Genomic DNA, 21050 nt, shown 5'->3' on the forward strand with positions numbered 1-21050 from the left:
AGTTATACACTTATGCGTTGTTAATTTTCTAGAAAGAAAAATACATTTGAAAAGGGAGATCAAAGTAATCGTATTCAACATTCAATATAATATAATATACTACATAGTATAATATACCTGTACCATTGGATAGCCTGTCAGCCATGCAGTGTCTATATTCTGTCTCTAGATGGAGATGTTGTCTGCTTCTTAACCGTCATCTCTCACTGTCCCCCCTGACTCCTCTGCTCGAAAACAGGCAAACACACGCGCATGGCATGCAAGCACCTACACACACACTTATCTATCTATCTATAAATGCATGGTAAATGGTGCATTTATATAGCGCCTTTCAAGAAACCATTCAAGGCACCAACCTGCACATCGGAAGCAATTAGGGGTTCAGTGTCTTGCTCAAGGACACTTCGACACTAACTCTGGGGGTGCCCGGGTTCGAACTGGCAACCAGCCGGCCACTCTACCCCTGATCCACCGTCGCCCCTATCTATCCCTATCTATCTCACATGCATGCTGTACTTACTCCTCCTTCTAGCACACAGTCACTGATCCCCACACAGATACACTCTCCTGTATGCACGCACGCTCGCAGCCTTGTGCACGCACACACGCAAGCACACACACACACACACACACAGGCTTGTAGAACGACAGAGACATGGATAGTTGGAGCGAAGTTGAGAGAGAGAGAAGTGAGATCCTGCATGATGTACAACTGTAATTTGGCACTGTAGCAGCTGCTGAAATTGCCTTGCTTTATCAAAAGCGACGCGACTTCACCCCCGTCCCTAATAAAGAAACTCGGCCAATAATGAAATAAAGCTAGCAGAACATACTTCTGCTTGTGATGTCAGCCTCCATTTCTGCAGTTTCTGTGACACGGGCCCACCCTTCATCCTGCTTGTCTGAGATAGCGTTACAGTAATGATATTGTCATTACGTTCTCAATAAAACTCGCCAGCGTATAATCTCTCATCTTTACATTTTATTAGGCGTGCTTATGAGAGACGGTGCCGCTAAAGCAAGACGTCTCAAGATAAGTGACAGATGTAGAAAGGAGCTTAATTTGTTCATTTTATAAAGAAAGAGCTCAAGAGTGTATCATATAAGGCAAATTAGTGTTGGAATTGGTGGTCTGTAGCCTACCCTACTAATCTGTAATGGGGTAGTAGCAGAGTAACAAGAGATATACTTGTTAATACTCTCAGCAGTGTTAGGGCCTTTGCACACCATGGACCGTCATATATACATTTTACAAAATTGTGAAATACTCACTGGTGAATATTTCACATGGAAACTATTCATATGGTTGATGCCTCATTCATACAGGTTGATGCCTTCATTTAAACTTTTTATGCTCTTGTACTTCGTCATACAAGAGTGTTGCACAAAAATAGCGAAATAGCCACTCTACAAGCTCACAATGGCTCGCATCGCAACGCATTGTAAGCTTGTTGATCGGTTATTATCACTATTTTTGTGAATTGTTGAAAGTCAATGTGAAAGTGGTAAAGTGTGCCTGAGCGTTTTATAAATAAATATGTAAATAAATAGTATAACAAGAGTTTGACTTAATTTGGAATATTTCCAAAATGATTATGTCAAAACCCAACAAAGCGATATTATACTATATATATATATCTGACTTTTATACGACTTAAATGGTATAATAGATTGGTTTCTCCAGATTGGGTAGATTGCCAATCACCCGATCGAGTCATTTGTAGTGACAATTGGCCGATTACCGATCGGTGACCGATCAACAACAACAACATTGCCAGTGATTTGAAGGCCTAAAAGTAGATATTTGAATTCAAATAAATAGTTGAAATCGGGGAATATTGTAGTTGAGGAGACTTGAAACCCTTCAAAAGTAGAAACGTGCCTTGTGATTTATGCCAAATCAAGCTCTTACTCTAGCTATATGTTATGTCTAACATTGGACATTTATTTAATAGAATAGAAGACTGCCCTACACTAGCCCCTATAACTAAATTGTTACATGTTTATTTCATTGAATAGAATAGATTTCTTTCACTGCAGTAGGCCTGCATACTGTAACTTGATTGATTGATTGAATCCTAGAAAAAAAGCACAGGAATGTACAACTGATTGACTGCATCATTCAGAAGCATTGAATATATCAAAGCAAATGAACACTTGGTCAGTGTTTGCAAACACTGGAGCAAAATGTACTTCTATTTACAGTAACTTAAGTTATGGTGGGACCTGAAACCTGACAGGAAATTACCGGTATAGAAAATGCCATTTTTCAATTATAGAAAGTACAATCAAAACAACTGTTTCAAACTGTATTGCACCATGGCTAGCCCTGACCTGTACACGGTACAATCATCAGTGCCAATTTATCTACTTGTACACTGTCATAGTTAAATTACAACCATACCTCAACCCTTCAACTCCCATGCTTTCCTTTCCTTTTACTAAAGATAAACAAACATATTCCGACCTATATGTTCTTAACTTCTCTATACCCTATATTCATTCTGCATCAATGAGAGGAGCTGAAGGAGAGGAAAAGGGAAAAAAAAGACAGAAGAAAAGTAAAGAGTTCCCTGTACTTCCTGGGTCAGGCAGCCGAGTGTGGAGTGGAGGGGACAGTGGGCTAGCAGCTAGCTAATGGGGACCAGCAGGGGGACAGGGGACACAGGGGACAATGCTGAGCGGCGACAGATGCCAGATGCCATTATCGCAACCTCGTGCAGTTCCAAAGGGGCTGGACGGCGTGGGCCCAGAGACTCCGAGAGTCTGTGTGTGAGCGAGCGAGTGAGTGTGACCATAATAGTGTCGAGGCTGTGTGTGTGTGTGTGTGTGTGTGTGTGTGTGTGTGTGTGTGTGCGTGCGTGCGTGCGTGCGTGCGTGCGTGCGTGCGTGTGTGTGAACGCGATAGAGGAACACCGGATTTTTGGTTAACAATTAACTTGCTCCTCTTTATCAGACACGTTGAAAGAGGGTGTTATGACACTCTTTGATCTCACCGCAACGCGACTGCAAAGTCGCTACACTGCAAAGTTGTTAGGAGCTATTGGCAAATCCTTACGCATTCTTCTTGTTCTTGTTATCTCTGAGCACACCAACACATTCCCACCCCAACTCTAAAGTTAGTTTTGGCAATGTTAAACAGCGGGAATGTGCTGTTGAAAACTCTCAATGGCTGCATCACATGCAGACATGTGGTCTTATGGCTAGATATGTGTGTATCATGTTTCAGTATATCGAGATCGTGCTTGATAATACGTGACCCAAAGAGATCGGCCTCCTGTCATTCGGGTGTGTTGTGACAAAAAAGCCCACCACAAAGAGAAAAAAAAGAAAAAAAATTATAATAAAATGTTCGCACTTGCTACCATATTTTATCCGGTGCTAGGTTTTAAGATATGCAGCACACACTTCCCCAAGGATGTTCTTTCTGGTCATTTGAATTACCAAAAATTGGCGTTCGCGCGGAGGCCTGTGTCTGTGACAGGATATGGTAACATGTTTTTAGCAGGATTGGCAATGGCAGAGAAGGACTGTTAGGCAGTGCTACTATTTTCTTTTCTCTTTTTTTGTATGGTGTGGGGGATAACAAATGTGAGCTTTAGCCACTGTTGCGCGGTGACATGGGACAGTGTTATTGAGTGTGGCGGTGGATGCTGACAGTGGATTGTCAGCCCCTCCAGTCATTTGCCAGACTGAGCGAATGCAGGGATCGGGGAATTTTTGGAGCTTAGCGAGAGAGACAGAGAGAGGGAGAGAGAGATGAGGAGGAAAGTGAGAAAGAGGGATTGAGCAAAAAAAAAAAAAAGGGAAAAAAAAGACAGTGCAGACTGGCAGATATACAAATGGTTGAATACACACACACACACACACCCACACACACACACACACACACACACACACACACACACACACACACACACACACACACACACACACACACACACACACACACACACACGGACGCCCCGCTGAGTGTCTGACACTGTTGCTGGCAGACTAATCAAGGGGTTTTCTCCCTTGTTTCTCTCTCCTTCGATCTCATGTGTTTTATGAGAAGAGCAGACAGTCATGATGATGTCACATCTTGATGTGAAGAACACAGGTGCGAGAGGCGTGTGAGGTGTTCAGGCTTTGCTTTGCGTACGTCTTAGTTTCATGCAGGCCCTTTTGCAACTGCCATAGCTGTATCGTGACAAAATGTGTGCTTTCTTCCTGCAGTCTTTCTCTTTCTTTCCATTTCTTTTATTTCTATTTCTTCTGCATTTAGTCACATCTCTCTCACCTCTCACTCCTACTGCTGTGCTAATGGTGCTGTCTTCTACCACCATACTTCCTCATCTCTCCCTCTCACACACACGCATGCACACACGCACGCACACACATTCACACACGCCTACTGTATTCAGTAGACTTGCTGGGAGTCTGTGTCAAGGCTCAGATTAAAAAGGTGATGTGTGCTAATGCATTCACAGAGCAGAGGAGAGCCCTGGTCCTTGGAGCAGCAGTGAACACAACTAGCCTCAGAATATGACAGTGTCCAGGTAATGAGAACAGCAGAGCCACTACTACTACTACTACTACTACTACTACTGAAACCCCTTTCCCTCTCTCTGTCTGTCTCTTTGTCTACCTACCTACCTACCTACCTACCTACCTACCTACCTACCTACCTACCTACCTACCTACCTACCTACCTACCTACCTACCTATGCATGCACACACGCACACGCCAACAGTGTATACACTACAGTTTGTGTGTGGACTAGTGCCATAGACCTCCAGTCTCCGGCGGGCAGCGTGGTTGTGTGAAGTGGAGAGACAGCCTCCGACCGATCGCTGCTGCTGCCCCTTATTCAAATGGCACTGCAAGACACCAACGCACCGGCGGCTCTCTGCTTTCTCATTAAGACTCTTTTTTTCCCCAGCTTTACGGTCGCTCCCTCGACTCGTCTCTGTTCTCAAAATTGCGCTCTCTGTCTCTCACTCTATCTCTGTTCTCTTCACTCTTCTCTGCACATGTCATGCTTACTGCGGTTCTTTTTGAGTGTCAGGAGTGAAACATGGCGTGCAGGGAAAGACCAAATAACTTTTAGACTTTTAGAGGAGTTTATCCTTTTCTTCTTTTTTTTCTTTTCATTTAGTGTGATATCATATCTGGGTTTGTAACGAATGTCTGAGAATTTTCTTGAATTCTTTACTCTCACATGTGTGTATTTGCATGTGAGAGTTTATGCTTAGTGTATACTCTCTCACTCACTACTTGCCACTACTTGTCACAATGCAATGAACTGTGAGCTTGTAGTATGTAGTTGGGCAAGCTTGTACTTTTAGTCCCGCAGCAGGCCTTCATGGACAGAGAGAGAGAGAGAGAGAGAGAGAGTGTGTGTGTGTGTGTGTGTGTGTGTGTGTGTGTGTGTGTGTGTGTGTGTGTGTGTGTGTGTGTGTGTGTGTGTGTGTGTGTGTGTGTGTGTGTGTGTGTGTGTGTGTGTGCGTGCGCGTGCGTGTGCGTACGTGCGTGCGTGTGGCGCGCACGCGCGCAGCCGTGCGTCCATCTTATGGCAATGAAGCCACATTATCCTCACAAGCAAAACTCCCACTGCAAACTGCGTCATGGCCATTTATTTAACACTGAACAGAAAACATCTAGTTATAATGTACAGGACATACTGTCCATGGTCGATTATTCACTGTGCACTACTTCCTCCATCATTGTAAGTCTGCACTTTTAGTTCTAGAAGTTATATTTTAAGTTTGTACTTTTTCCCTGTGTAAGTTTCATTTGCAGACTGGAGTAGAGGAACACTACATTGAGGTTTGACATTCATAACTGATACCCCAGTTGTGCTCATATCACTGAAAAAGATCATCCACAGTGATGATCAAGAAATCCTTCTTGAACATAAATGATAGCTTGAGTGTTTTCATATGGAGCCACTCTTTTTCCTGAAAAGCTTTCCTGAACAAGTACTGATACTATATGACTTGAGGGGAATTAAAGTGAGCAGCGCTACCTCTGTACCTGACTGAAATATTTCAGCGGTAGACGTTGCACCTCTCTGGCCTGGTGCTGTATTCAGAGGAGAAGTCAGGCAGCACAACCACGGATGCCTGATTTGTACGTAGCTGGGCGTAGGTGTCACGCACCACCAGTAGCAGATCTAAAAGCTTGCAATGTGTTGTGCTTGTGCTGCGATGTCATGAACAGCTTGTAGATTGACTATTTACGACAAAGAGATTTGGTGTAGGGGGACGGACGGACGGACGGACGGACGGACTGACGGAACCAATTCAGTTTACTTAAACCCTTTAAAGGAGAGTTCCGGACAACTCGTTTTCTTACCGTAATATGATGGTCATAATCCATTGATCACTGGAAAAGTAGCAAAAAAAACAACAACATGAAAAAAAACTCCATGCTGAGCATTCCTCAGCGTTTTACCTTTTACCATCTCTTCTTAAATCGCGCACATTTTTTGTTTTTGTTTACATCTGTTGTTGATGTTGTGGGATATATCTCCACAAAGTATTGTCACTCTGTCGCTTCCTGCTTACACTCCATGACGTTTGACCGGTTTGAGCCCGCCGTAGCGCCATAATATCATTTTCAACAGTGGTTCATACATACATTTATTATCATCAGAATAAAAATAAAAACTGGTTGTGGCCTGGGCCGTGGCTCAGCACAGACCACCTGGCACCCTGGTCCAGTCTGGCAGTGTGCCGCGGGTTCAACTCCCGATCCCCACGGCCTTTACTCCATGTCACTCCCCCCCCATCTCTCTCCCCATTTCCTGTCAGCCTACTGTCCAGCCCTCTATAAAAATATATACATTATATAAAATAAAGGCGAAAGCCACAAACAAACATAAACAGACCAATTTTTTATGGGTCACGACTCAAGTTAAAATCCCATTTTTTTCCCTTTCAATTTTTATCCCACGATTTTGCAAGCCATTTTTTTCACCCAGTGTCAATTATCTAATGTAATCTTGGGCGCTACACTTCCTCTGCCAACCTGGGGGGGGCACCTCATGCTTCCTTCTATGCATGAGGCATCTATGCTGCTTCCCCACCTGACAGGGGGGTTTCCCTGGTTGGACATAGTGCGTGGAAGGAACACGTTATTCCGACCAGTTCCTTTCCCCTCCATCAGGTGCCCCGGCTGGCCAGGGGGAGGTAGTTTAGAGACCAGGATTACTGCATGTTTTTTGTGAGGGTACCTACCTTATAGGGGACACGGGGAGAACATGCAAACTCCACACAGAAAGTCCATTTCGCCAACCCCGCCTCGGGTATGGGCACTGATGACGCGGAGGAGCTGCAGGCCCCCAGCACCCACAGCGTCCCCAGCAGGAATTTAATTTAAAAATATATATATATATATATTTCAAAAGATTATTTTTTATAAATAGGACATTTTAAGGAAGAAATTCCATAAATGAAAAAATATATAATAATTAAGAAGAAGTGAAAATATCTACAGTATATCAATAACCTACAAGGCCACAACGTGGCGCGAAGTGACACGTTGTGCGCTTTTCACTTGGGCTCCGGGCAAACGTGTAAATCCTTTTGGGTCTCGTCCTGAAAAGTTTGGGAACCACTGCTTTCAGTGGTTAAGGATTCCACGACCAACAGCACATTTGTACTGTGTACTGCACTTTCTCTCTTTACCTCATGGTCTTCCATGTGGTTGTGGGTGACTCTGGGAGTCGGGGTTCTCAAACCCAGAATTTCTGCACCTTGTAGTCAACCATAAACATGTGCAGTGTGCACTACTGTCACTGCTGCAGTTTCTCACCCAGGCTATCTGCACTGCATAAACTCCACTGCAACCCCATTCCTCTCTCTCTCTCTCTCTCTCTCTCTCTCTCTCTCTCTCTCTCTCTGTCTCTCTCTCTCTGTGTGTGTGTGTCTCTCTCTCTCTCTCTCTCTCTCTCTCTCTCTCTCTCTCTCTCTCTCTCTCTCTCTCTCTCTCTGTGTTTCTCTCTCTGTGTCTCTCACTCTGTCTCTCTCTCTCTCTCTCTCTCTCTCTCTCTCTCTCTCTCTCTCTCTCTCTCTCTCTGTGTTTCTCTCTCTGTGTCTCTCACTCTGTCTCTCTCTCTCTCTCTCTCTCTCTCTCTCTCTCTCTCTCTCTCTCTCTCTCTCTCAAACTCTCTCTCACACACACACACTCACACACACACACACACACACACACACACACACACACACACACACACACACACACACACACACACACACACACACACACGCACACAAAGGTTTTGGCATACATGCATATATATCACATGCACTTGTACATGGATGCATGCACGCACGCACACATGCGCGCGAGCACACACACACACACACACACACACACACACACACACACACACACACACACACACACACACACACACACACACACACACACACACACACACACACACACACCCTGTATAGCTCTTGGGTGTTTCCTGGCTTGGATTCACACCACTGCTTTCTCTGACTGCACTATTGTTATTTAAATGTGGGAGGGCGATCAGCAGCAAGCATTAATGGTATCTTCAGCACTGCGGATGCACACGCACACACACACGCATGCACGTGCGCGCACACACACACACACACACACACACACACACACACACACACACACACCCACACACACATATATTCACGCAAGCCTCGTGGATGCACCTTGAGGGCCATATGAATAACAAATACCTCTGCCATCTGCAATACCACAGAGTGTTTCCAGCCATTTCGGCACATTAGTCAGCAAACCTGCGACTTAAGCTCTCCACGCATCGCTAGGCGTATTAGCAATGCTCTCCACCGCCACGACACGCTGTGTTTGAGAGGGTAGCGGCTCCAAGAGGGCCTTGTTTTATCAGATAAAACTTTAAAGATGGAGTGCTGTGATTTTTTTTGTACTTTTTCTGTTTTGTATGTGTCGATGGAGTTAACATTATTCTAATAGACCCCCAGATGTGGTTGGAATATTGAAATAATATGTCTTCCCTGTGTATTTTTGGTTTCTTCCTCATGTTAGTGACATCACAATATCATCCCCTAACCTCTCCCCCTTTATCATACAACAACAGCTGTGGGTGTGGCTTCATTTCAGGCGGATCACCACCCACCTGAAAACCAGGCATACTTAAAGGCCCACTTCACCATTTTTCAACCTATCTTCATATAAGTGGTCCTCACTCATGATCATGATAAAATAGCACAATTGTTTTCTCATACGAGGGCTGTGGGCAGTTCAGAAACCCATCCACCAGTGACATAATCGATGGGAAATCAAAGCCAATAGAAACTGGAGGCATTATGAGGACCAATTAAATGAAGCTAGTTTGAAATGTGGTGAAGTGGTCCTTTAATGAACTGGTGGGTGTGGCCACAGAAAAACAATAACATTTAACACTTTCTGTACCTTGAAAAAAAAAAATCGGTAACACTTGCTATGCATCCCATGTTTATAACGCATTATGAACTCACTTATAAGACATTATAAATTAATCTTCTCATAAGCATGTAAGTGCTCATAAATAATCATATATTTTACCTTAATCATAACACATTATAACCTTAATCCTAACACTTAATTATAAACTTTATTATAATGACTTATAATATCTGCCTGTCATAATTTCCTCCCTATCCAAGTATTGGACAGTATTAAGATGTTGATATTCATTTTGTATTCATCTTTAGGGCCCCAAATCACACCTTAGAAAGCACGGGTGTCTATTTCAAACACAAAGTGTTTTTTGTTTTTATTAAAAAAATAAGCTCTAAAGATATTTTAAAATATATTTTCGTGAACGGAAATGGCAGCTTCCTTACTCAGATTTCAGGAGGTGTAGTTCCAGACTCTATATAGCATTTGGAGATTGTGGAATAGTTCTCTGGCTACATGAGACTACAAATGATGTGACCTCATGGGTCTGATATAGTGCTGGTCATGGTGAAGCTGAGCTGCTTAGCGCCACAGTGTCCTCATGGGTCTGATATAGTGCTGGTCATGGTGAAGCTGAGCTGCTTAGCGCCACAGTGATATAGTGCTGGTCATAGTGAAGCTGAGCTGCTTAGCGCCACAGTGATATAGTGCTGGTCATGGTGAAGCTGAGCTGCTTAGCGCCACAGTGATATAGTGCTGGTCATGGTGAAGCTGAGCTGCTCAGCGCCACAGTGGTTTTCTCTGTCAAGGCCAATCAGAGCCCAGCTCCAACACCTGTGGTGACGGTACCGTTTTGAACCGGTAAACCCTCCCTCCCGAAGACCATCCCAGCACACAAAAAGGTGCACAGCAAAACACGCACGCACGCACGCACGCACGCACGCACGCACGCACGCACGCACGCACGCACGCACGCACGCACGCACGCACGCACGCACGCACGCACGCACGCACGCACGCACGCACGCACACACGCACACACACACACACACACACACTCTGCTGCAGCTTAATGCCATTGGCCAGGCACTGGCCAATGGCATTATTAACCGGAGCATATTAAGCGTATATTATGAATTAAAAAACAAAATTGCGATAATAGCAGATCTACATGCACACGTTGTGATGCTGTTGAGCTTGTAGATTGGCTATTTTTGCTGTCTTTGAAAATAGGGCTTAAGTGATCCGTACCTGCTTTATTTTTTCTTTTCTTTCTTTCTTTTATTTTTTACTTCAAATAATCCTTGGGTCTGAATATGAATGAATATGTGCTGCTTTTTCACTTTTGTGTGAAACCCATATTGCCATCACTGCTTGGATATCCTTAGATTTGTCAAAAATAACATTTGCAAAGTGATTTTAAAAGGCACTCGGTTCCACAGATACATGCTGTATTGTGAAAATAGCCGATCAAGGACTTGGCTATTTTCAAACTTTCTTATATTATTTGACAATTTGACCAGGTATTGTTTGTTGATTACTTCTGATGCAGTAATGGTCTTCTTTCTTTCTTTCTTTCTTCCTTTCTTTCTTTCTTTCTTTCCTTCTTTCTTTCTTTCTTGAGATATCAAAAATGTCCTTAAATTGTGACTTCACTGTCCCGACCCACAGGTTAAGAACCACTGTCTTAGATGACACAGTTAAGTTGTGAGTGAGCTTCCTTCAGCTCGTGTTTGCATTACGAGTTGAGTCGGTCTCATTTCTCTCTGTAAGATGGATTATCTCCACCCTGTAAGCCTCTCATCTCTGTGTAATTAAAGTTGTTAATTAGCTGTTCCGTGTAATAGATTAATTACAAAGCAGCCGTGTTCCCACAATTATTTCTTAAAACACAAAGAATGTGTAATCTTATGCATTGGAGACGCACAAAAGGCCATCTCATTTGAATTTGCCAATTCATGAGAATGTGTGTGTGTGTGTGTGTGTGTGTGTGTGTGTGTGTGTGTGTGTGTGTGTGTGTGTGTGTGTGTGCTTGCTTGTCTGCCTTGCATGCGTATGTGCGTGCGTGTGCTTGTGCATGAACATGCAAGTGTGTGTGTGTGTGTGTGTGTGTGCGCCTACGTATGTGCGTATGTGGCATTATGCTGCAGGCATGCATTCATTTAAGTCTACTTGCATACAGGTCAAGCTTTTCCCTTTCACTGGTGTTCATCAGCGTGTGTGTGTGTGTGTGTGTGTGTGTGTGTGTGTGTGTGTGTGTGTGTGTGTGTGTGTGTGTGTGTGTGTGTGTGTGTGTGTGTGTGTGTGTGTGTGTGTGTGTGTGTGTGTGTGTGTGTGTGCGTGCGTGCGTGTGCGTGCGTGTGTTCGTGCGTGCGTGCACGTGCGTGTGTGCGTGCATGATGTGTGTGTGTGCTGTGTGTATAGCAAGTTCACATATTTTGTAACAGCAAGCAAATTTGTGTGTGTGTGTGTGTGTGTGTGTGTGTGTGTGTGTGTGTGTGTGTGTGTGTGTGTGTGTGTGTGTGTGTGTGTGTGTGTGTGTGTGTGTGCGCGCGCACGCGAGTGTATTTGTGTGTTGGAGAAGTGTTGTCAGAAGTAATCCCATTTTCATTACTCACTGGTTCAAAGAAGAAGGTGAGGCCCTGGCATGCCGCAGTGATAAATGCATTACCCCAATAAACCCTGTCCACACACACACACACACACACACACACACACACACACACACACACACACATACACACACACACACACACACACACACACACAGGAGAGAGAATGAAGAGACAATCAGATGGGAAAAGAAAGACAGAGTGACAGTTAAGAGGAGATGAGAAGGTGGAGGTGAGCGATGGAGGCATGCAGAGAGAGAGAGAGAGAGAGGGAGAGAGAGAGAGAGAGAGAGGGAGAGGGAGAGGGAGAGAGAGAGGGGGGGGGGGGGGACGATGGGAGAGGCAGGAAAAAGGGAAAGTGAAGGTGAAAGTGACAGGTGTCAAGGAGAAGAGAGCGAGAGGAAGGAGAAGGACACCAGAGGTACAGCCATGGAAGAATGGGGGAGTGAGAGGCAGCAGGTCAGGGCTGGAGGAGGCCTAATGATGGCTGTATGCAGAGCAGCCATTTCGCGTGTAGAAGAAGACCATTTCCACTCCCCCCCAAACAGCTAGCGAGGATCAGCTAAAGCTATAATGTCAACAACGTCCATGTAAGAGTCTTTAGAAGCATTCATATTTTAACCGGGCGGTAACGCCGATTTAGGATCGAGCCGCTAAACATGGTATCACAGGAGAGGGAAACGTTGATCGAAATAACAATTCTTCTACATTCTCTAAATGTAGACTTCTTGTAAATTAAGTAATGTTGATTTGAAACCGGTCCAAATCAACCGGGTACATTTGTTTCATTTTGCAGAGTTAAAGATAAGGGTCCATTTGGTTACCAACTCTCCATTTAGCTGGGGACCACTGGGAATGATATGGGTGGTGTGTTCAATTAAGGCAAACTATTTGTGCACTAAGCTCAGTGTTGTTGTTCATTTCACTCAGTTCGTTCTGCTGAACATGTGAAGTGTTAAAGGTAGAGTGCATCTGCTGAATCGTGCCGATAAAGTATAGACATGCAGGCAATCATAAACATTCCAGTTAAAACTGCTAGTTCTAAAACACGCGCACGAGACAGGCTGTATGTAGTCATGGAGGTTTCATGAACTATATGACTTTACTCAGAATTCAGTCCGCTGAACACCCACTCCACCCAACCAACTGTCCTTCAAGGGGGTCTCACTGGTCACCAAGCCACAGAAGCGGCCACACAGGTAAAGACCCCAAGCATTGTGAACTTGTAGATCAGCTATTTTCAAATGGCTGATCACAGGCTACACACAGACAGACACAGTCCCCCCAGGTCCTCCTCGTCTGAATTCTCTGAAAAAATCATCATCAATATTATAATTTCTTTCTAAAACTATATATCATTGATTCATCTTTTAGACTGCACACGTATTTTCATCAATATTACAGCACATGCATAATTAGCACACACGGCCAATACATTTGCTTTTATTTGGTCTCATACTGTTACAGATTCAATTACAGCTGGTACCATAAAAACGACAGTAAAACTGGCCTGGACGGTTAGCTCTACCGTCTGGGCACTTAGGCTGCTGAGCCAGCCTGACGGCGTGCCGCGTGTTCGAGGCGACACAGAGAAAAACAGTAACACAACCTGGTGTCACCGGGCTTTCCACCTCAGAGGTAGGCGTTTTGGGCTGATCACGTGCTATGGAATGTTTAGAGTGTGCATCAGTGTTCATGGATCTATTGTCCGGGTGGGGACAAAAGTGATTGAAAGTAATCAATAAAAACCGAGAAAATCGTAGATTGACGTTTTCTGCAGGGGACGTTCGAATTCTGAAAAGCATTGATCTATTACTATCGTTAAGTAAAACATTTGAGTACTTTTTCCACCACTGGTTGTCAGACGACCAGAGATTCCAGAATATCTGTACGTCTGGCAGGGAAAGATATTAGCCCTAGAACACTAAATATGGGTGATTTTCACGCGTTTGTATTTTTGTAATTTCCATAATGTTGCTGATGTCTGAGGAGGTGGGTGGGTCTTTCAGTACCTTCATGATGCTCAGTGACATCATAGAAGGTATAGGTTTGTTTCCCTGCATACATCCCTGTTTTTTCTACAGGCAGGTGTTCGGGTGAATTTCACACGTGTTCATGAAGGAGTGATAGAGAAAATCCCATACACCCACAATGGGCTCCAGGGATTGTGCAGGGATGTCATTGTATTACTATTGACTGTTAACAACAGATACAGTTAACATTGTGGAACATCAGACTATCCTGGGTGTCGTTATTGATCACAAACGGCAATCAGCGGGCGGCAGTGGCTCAGGAGTAGAGTGACTGGATGGGAACCACAAGGTTCCCAGTTTGAACCACCCCAGAGTTAGTGTCGAAGTGTCCTTGAGCAAGAACCCCTAACCCCTAATTGCTCCCAATGTGCAGGTTGGTGCCTTGCATGGTTTCCTCCGGCATCGGTTTGTGAATGTGTGTGTGAATGGGTGAATGTAATGCACAATCTCTGTAATGCGCCTTGGATAAAGGCGCTATATAAGTGCACCATTTACCAATCAGAAAGTGCCAATTTGGTGCAGGTTCAAACAAACAACAGTTTGTTTCCACTGTAAAATACAGAAGAACATTATGGACATAGCTCAAGTCATCTGTGGTTTATTAATCTGTGCCAGCGGGCCATTTTATACTATTTTATTTTCGCCTGTACCAAGCTCTTGACTTGATGTTGTGCGTCCAGGGTATGAGATGTCTGCGTTATGCATAGCTTATATTGGTTTGGCGGCAGTTTTCAGTTCTTGGCCATATGGGATTTTATGAAATACACGTTAATTAAGTCCTTGGCCATGAGTGAGTTAATTATTATTATTATTTCAAAAATGCATGCAGGCGTGTGTGTGTGCGTGTGCGTGTGTGTGTGCGTGTGCGTGTGCGTGTGCGCGTGTGCGTGCGTGCGTGCGTGCGTGCGTGCGTGCGTGCGTGCGTGCAGACACTGAATGTGAGCACAGGGGAAAGTGTGGGCACATGTGTGTGCCAGAGGGGCATTTACAGTTTTGTCCCCTCAGTCCCCTGTGCATGTGGAGAGTGAATTTTCATGAATATGTGCCTGAATGGGTGAATCTCTGACCGTGTGTGTGTGTTTGAGAGAGAGAGAGAGAGAGAGAGAGAGAGAGAGAGAGTGTGCCTGCAGTAATAAGGTGAGGGGGGGTAAAGCGGATCAGAACCCTGTGAGGAGTGGTCCTCTGGTCAGAACTTACACGCGGGTCAGAGCTCCCTCATTAGCCGGCATCACAGTGACATCACAGACCAAAACGCACGTGTGCAAATTGAAAACGCTGAGTTCACCGAATCAAATCAGAACCCCAGAGATCTGGCGAGTCGGCACTTTTTGTAAAAACGGATGAATCACACACACACACACACACACACACACACACACACACACACACACACACACACACACACACACACACACACACACACACACACACACACACTCTACATAATTCTTCTGGCATCCAAAGAAGACTTTAAAAAGGACTTGCTTCGTGTGTGTGTGTGTGTGGGGGGGGGGGGACGTTGAGTGAGAAGCTGAGAGGGAGGGAGGAAGAATACAATTAAGACAATGCTGAGAGAGAGAGAGAGAGAGAGAGAGAGAGAGAGAGAGAGAGAGAGCAGGTGGAGTGCACACCCGCCACATTATGAAAGGTTGAACTTTACACGGCCGGGGTGACATACCAAATCAACTCACCAAGAGATGGAGAGGAGGAGGAGGAGGAAGAAACAGAAGAGAGATCATGCTTTTCACTTTAGCGATGGAAGGGAGGGAACGAGGGAAATGGACGAGGGACCCCAACAAAAAAAGGGGAGGGAAAGAGAGAGAGGGAGAGAGAGAGATTTAACGAGGGACACCGGGGAAGCAGAAAGGGATGGATAAAGGGAGCAGGAGGAGGGACTGTTGGAGGGAGCGGATTGGACGGACAGGGGGACGTCCGACTTGCCCAGTGAGGAGAGGAGAGGAGAGGAGAGGAGAGGAGAGGAGAGGAGAGGAGAGGAGAGGAGAGGAGAGGGGAGGGGAGGTGAGGAGAGGAGAAGAAAAGAGAGGAGAGGAGCGGAGGAGGCTACAGCTATAGGGAGGGAGACTGGCTTGCCACCGGGGCCATGAGTGACAGAAATTAATAATTAGTGACAATGATTGACAGGGCTCCCTCCCTCCATCTGCGGCTCTCTGCCGGCTCGCGGCGCCTGCCTCCGCCAGGCGACCACGGCACAATGAGCTCCAGAGGGATTGCAGGAGACGCACTTGATTGACAACTGCCTCCTGGAGAGATGGGGGAGGGAGGGGCAGAGGGCTAGAGAGAGAGAGAGACAGAGAGAGAGACAGAGAGAGAGAGAAACAGAAGAGACGGATGGAAGGGAGGGGCTGCATGTGTGCATGGGGGGGGGGGGGGGGTTCAGGGGCCAGAGGAGGGCAGGACGAGGGTGGATTTCATGAGGAGGAGAGAGGGGGCTGGTAAGACGGTCAGATAATGCGTTTTTCCTTCTCCTTTTTTACATTCCCAGAAATGTTCGAAGGAATTGCTGTCATCAACCCTCCCAGTGTCTTCCATTTATCCTCCAACAACTGTCCTCCACTCCACCTTGGGTTTCATCTATGGTATCTCAACCAAGCTGTGTGCACCAAAGTCTGATGTTAAATTCACTAGAGGGCGCTATTTGTATTATAATCCCTATAGGGGGATCTTAGATCGCCTCATATAAGAACGGTTTGAAAAATAAACAAATCATTCCGGCGGTTTCACTCACATGGATATGAAGAATCAACTGATATTAGCTACATTTTCGCTAGAAACAGACTGTATCAAATATGACCGACTGACTGTCGTATACAATACACCTCCCCGACAATATCGCAGAGACATATAGACATATAGAGAAATTACTTCCGCAAACCAGGAAACGAGTGACGTCAGGACTTCGGCACTATAAACTACACTACACCATATAATACCACACTGTGACACATTACAAACACTCACCGTGCTCACTTTCAGGTCTTGTTCTGGTGAGGTGACCCATGAGTCGATGTCACACCATTCATAAAGTCCAATATGACACTACTATCACACTACACAACACAAAACACAACAATACCATATTATCACACCGCCATACTACATAACACAAAACACCACTAAAGCACCACAACATACAGTACTGCACACAGTGCACTGCATATCACACACCCTAGCACAACACACCTCACCACGCTACAACCAACACAACACAAAACACCACTAAAGCACCACAACATACAGTACTGCACACAGTGCACTGCATATCACACACCCTAGCACAACATACCTCACCATGCCACAACCAACACAACACAAAACAAACCACCACACTATACCAAACATGCTTCATGGGGGTGTAGCGCGATTATGCAAAATGCTCAAATTTACTGCAGAGGGATGGCGAGGGAGAAATAAAGAGGAGGAAATGAGATGGGGTGAGGGGTTTTGAGGGGGTGGTGGTGGTGGTTTGAGGCCTGGGGCTTCTGTGGTGATGGGGAATAGGCTGTAAATAGCCATCAGCGGGGAATTTGTCAGCCGTACCTCTCCCTCTGTTTCTCTCTCTCTCTCTCTCTCTCTCTCTCCAGCCTGTCTCTTGCTCAGCCTCTCCAGCTGTCTTTCTCTGTACTGTCTACAGTGACACCCTGCAGTGCACTGCTTTGCTCTGCGTCTTGTTTCTCTGGCGGACTATGAGAACGCAGATCTGTGTCAGACCAAAGCTGTGAATGCATATATAGCTGTAGACACACACATCTTACTCTGTTTCCTACTGCCATTTCTCTATTGCTCCTCTGGTTTTGCTTCTATCAACTCTCCTCTCCATCCTACCTCTCTTCTATTTTCTTCTCTCCCTTCCCTTCCTTTCCCCTCTCTCTCTCTCTCTCTCTCTCTCTCTCTCTCTCTCTCTCTCTCTCTCTCTCTCTCTCTCTCTCTCTCTCTCACTTCCCAGCCTTTAACCCCCCCGCCCCCCATTGCCAGGGCCGGTTTCAGCCCAGGTTGACATGGCCGGGGCTAATGTGCTCCAACACGGCTTAACCAGTATACAGGTCTCCAAGGCTTACAGCTACACATCGCAACAAAGTGCGCTATTTACCTCAGGGCCATGCGGAGAACAGGATTGTATAGGAGGCAGAGAGACAGAGAGGGAGACAGAGAGAGAGAGAGAGAGAGAGAGAGAGAGAGAGAGAGAACTCCAGTGGGGAATTGGTTCACATCACAACACATTATTGATTTTTCAACCCCAAAACAGACATGTTTCTTTATTGTTGCTCAGGCCTGGCCTGCTTGCTTCGTCTATTCCCCTTGTCCCTGTAATGCTGCTGGTTGTGGTGTTTGTAAGCGCTATTTAACCACATGAAAACTAGTGTACCTATTCTGGGGCAAACACTCTGCGGAAATAGATGATCTACACGCGTCGCTCACAGTGTGTCTTGTAGTTATGCATTGTGAGCTTGTAGATCAGCTATTTCTGAACCCTGGGGTACTCAGTCAACTAAAGTACGTATATATAATTTAAGTTGTTGCTACACCTTCAATAAGAGCATAATTTTAGATTTCAATCCAAGACATTTTAAAGGGGAATTTCTTCCTAACCGTTTTTTTTTTATTTTTACAAAATCATGTTGATAATATGTATATTGACCAAAAACAATATATAAAAAAATAAACATATAGGGCGCTGGTCCTTTAAGAAAAGCGTAGGAGGGGTCTAACGTCAGCCCACGTAGAACAGGAAGAGTGCAGCAACAACACTGCATGGACTAACCTGTTATATCATCTACAACAGATGTAAACTAAAACTAAAACAAATCACGCAATTGAATAAGAGTTCTAGCGGTTGATCCACCCGGACGGTAAATCCGCTAATTTGGTATAGAACGCTCGGCATGTTTTTTTTTGTTTCAATGATGAATGGATACGTGTCTTCATATACAGTAAGAAAACAGCTTGTGCGAAACTCTCCTTTCATTTAATGCTTCTCAACATCCCCTCCTCACTGCCATTTGTGTACACATCATCCAAGTCAACTTGCTTGTACAGTGTACAGGCTTACACACTTTATATTCACAAATGATTGTCTCCACCAGGCCAAAGGCATGCCCCAAATTTTCCAGAACGGCCTGTTATAGCTCCACCAGGAGGCCGACTTTTGTAAAACACATTTTTTGCGATTGCTCCTCCAGATTTTGCCCGCATATTGTTTCACAGTATTTCTATAGTCATGTGCTCAAGACCTGTCTGTCCGATATTTCATATTCCATCCTAATTGGCTGGGTTTCCCAAAGGAAATATGCATAGTGAGTGGGCGTGTGGTTCTTCTCAACAACACCCCCTTTCACTGTGAACATAGATATTCTGTGCATAGATGTGCCATGCAATGGTTTTACTACTGCCACATGTCGACAGGTGTGTGTAGGCTAAAGAGGCCTTACGTGCGCAATGAGGACAGGTAAGGCTGTGCTCTAGTCTAGGTTGTCTATTTCTATGTTGTTGTGTTTGACAGTGTTTCCCAAAAAAGGACATAGTGTCTGAATTGGCTGCAATGCAGCCAATTAGGCCGCACACAGGCTTTTGTTTGCGGCCTAGAGGTGTGTGTTCAAGCTACGTGCAACACAACATTTATTTTCAAAGTTTGCAGGTTCGCAGCGTGTAATTTACGTGAAATTTTTCGCGCACTTTCCTACTAGGCTGAGGAATATATCCCACCCTTTTCACATTGGATTGCGCCATCAACAGGTGGATTTTTGCAAAACACATTTTTGGAACAAAATGCCTCAAATCATCCAATTGCCATCAAAGGCAAACAAATGGCACCCTTTTCACATTGTTACTTGCGCAAGCAGAGCGTGCAAGTATTGTGGTCGTGCTGGTACGAATGTGCGTATGCTCGGAGGTATACTGATGGTGATGGTGACGTAATTAAGATATGTTTCAATGTCAGGTTATAACTGGCTGTCAATCATGACGTAATTAGTGTTGGGTGAATTAAAGGTAATGTCTGTACATGTATGTAATCTGAAACCTTATTATTAGGTTATTATGTCATGTCACCATCAAAAGCCAGTTATAACCTGGCACTGAGATGAGATGAGATTCAATTTATTGTCAATGTACAGTACAAGTACAGCACAGCGAAAAGTATTTTCGCATCTCACCAATAGTGCAAATGTCAGTAAGGAGGAGGATACATTAATTACAGTAGTAACAGACAGTAGATGTGTGCTGAGCAGTAGTCATTTTAATAAATAAATAAATAATACATACATTACATATACATACATGCATTGATACATATCTTAATTACGTCACCATCAACATCAGTATATATACCTCCGAGCATACGCATAAAAACGCCAGCCGACCACAGTATAGTAGGCCTACTTTCAACTTACAACTTACATACATGTATACATACATACATTACCTGTTACCCAACCAATATTGAAACATATCGTAATTACGTCACCATTGACAGCCAGTTATAACCCGACTTTAGTATTTAATTTCAATGTTTTACAGAGAGGCTGAGATTTGAGAGTCCGTAGTGGTCGACAGAATAGCTATACCTGCGCACTCTGCTTGCGCACTAGTAGGCCATAATGGCCTACTTGTGTGCAACGCGCAAGTAGGCACTCGACAGAGTGCAGTTCTAGTTATGTTTGTGATTATTTTGTGGTGTCAATTTGTAGAATTTTGATTGCCACTTGAACTGTGCGTGTTAACCTATAGGCCTGCCCTAGAATGACTTCAGGAGAAGTATCTGTGATTATCTCCACCAGGACATCTTGCAACTAGAAAGGTCGCAATTTTAAAAAATTGCAAAGTGTGGTTGCCGCAGTGGCTTACATATGCCCCTCCCACTGATATTGCCAGCCAATTACAATGTCGCGTCACCCCTGCGATCATGCGTAAGGGGGATTTATCCCCCCAAAAAACATTTTTCTGCAAGAAACGGTTAAATTTTCGCATTTGCGGCGCCCCCTATGGATGAAAATG

This window comes from Electrona antarctica, assembly GCF_951216825.1.
Source record: "Electrona antarctica genome assembly, chromosome: 6".
Classification (NCBI taxonomy): Eukaryota; Metazoa; Chordata; class Actinopteri; order Myctophiformes; family Myctophidae; genus Electrona; species Electrona antarctica.